This window comes from Orycteropus afer, unplaced genomic scaffold, assembly GCF_000298275.1.
Source record: "Orycteropus afer afer isolate SDZICR_OR568_19922 unplaced genomic scaffold, OryAfe1.0 scaffold00021, whole genome shotgun sequence".
NCBI classification, from domain to species: domain Eukaryota; kingdom Metazoa; phylum Chordata; class Mammalia; order Tubulidentata; family Orycteropodidae; genus Orycteropus; species Orycteropus afer.
Window position 1 is genome coordinate 9,109,391 of NW_006921608.1, and position 1,502 is coordinate 9,110,892.

Consider the following 1,502-nt stretch of genomic DNA (forward strand, 5'->3'; position numbering starts at 1 on the left):
TCAAATGGTATTTGTATTTCCAACTTTTGAAGGAATCGCCATACTGCTTTCCACAATGGTTGTACCATTTTACAGTCCCACCAGCAGTGTATGAGAGTCAGTACCATTGTTTTTTAATCATGTAGTACCTCCTGCAATGGTTGAACATTGTCCAATTCTTTTTCATACATTGACTCTGTGTATTCCTTCCATTTTGTTTTGAGGCTTGTGTATCATTCAATATTTTGCCCATAGAATCCATCAATATTACATCTTGGGGCTTGAATATTTTTTTTCAGCTTGAGAAATGCTAACCATTTTCTTCCCTTTCGGTTTTTGCACATTTCATTATAATACTTTGTCTTCTCCAGCCTCCCTTTGAAATCTTCTGTTCAGCTCTTTTACTTCATAATTTCTTCCATTTTCTTTAGCTACTCTATGTTCAAAAGCAAGTTTCAGAATTTCTTCTGATCCATTTTGGTCTATTATTTCATATATTTTAAATGATCTCTCACTTTTTTCCTGGATGATGCCCTTGATGTCACCCCACAACTCTTCTGAACTTCAATCATTAATGTTCACTGTGTCTAATTTATTCATGAGATGGTTTCTAAATTCAGGTGGGATATATTCAAAGTAGTACTTTGGTTTTTATGGACTTGTTTTAATTTTCTTCAGCATCAACTTGAACTTGCACAGGAGCAATTGATGGTCTGTTCCACAGTTGGCCCCTGGCCTTGTTCTGACTGATAATATTGAGCTTCTCTGTCATCTTTGCACAGATGTGGTCCATTTGTTTCATGTGTATTCCAACTGGTGTGATCCATGAGTATGGTCATCTTTTATGTTGTTGAAAAAAGTTATTTCCAATGTGTAAGTCATTATCTTGCAGAGTTCTATCATGTGATCTCTGGTGGTGTTTCTGTCACTGAGGCCATGTTTTCCCTTTCTCCCTTCCTTCTTAGGAGGAGTAATATTCTATATTGACAATATAGTGTAGTGTAGCAGTTTGAATGCATGGCCTTGCTAATTAGACATATCTGGGCTTTATTCTTGACTCAGGCATTTGCTATTCTGTGATTTAAACTCTCTAAGTCTCAGTTTCTAAATCTGCAACATGTGAGGATTATGTGAATGTACTTACTTAAAACTCTTAGCACGGTCAGACATTTGGTGAATCTCTGCACTGCCACTCTCCACCAGATAGAAGCTATGAATTTTATTCCACACATTTTCATTATATATAGCATGGTACCATGGAAAGAATCAGAATAATACTTTGAGTTTCACTGCTTGTGCCATCCTGTATTGGCAATAATCACTTGGTAAAGTTGCTCCAGCTTTCAGAGTCTTGACTTGAGTATGTAAGGAAAGGGATTGGCTTGGTGGTACCCAGGGTAACATACAGCTTCAATAGCCTGTGATTTGCTGCCTCTTGGGGGTTCTTTTACTCCTTTACCAGAAATAGAATTATGCGGGAGTGCTGCATGACTGTAAAGAATGCACGGAAATGGAAATTCCAA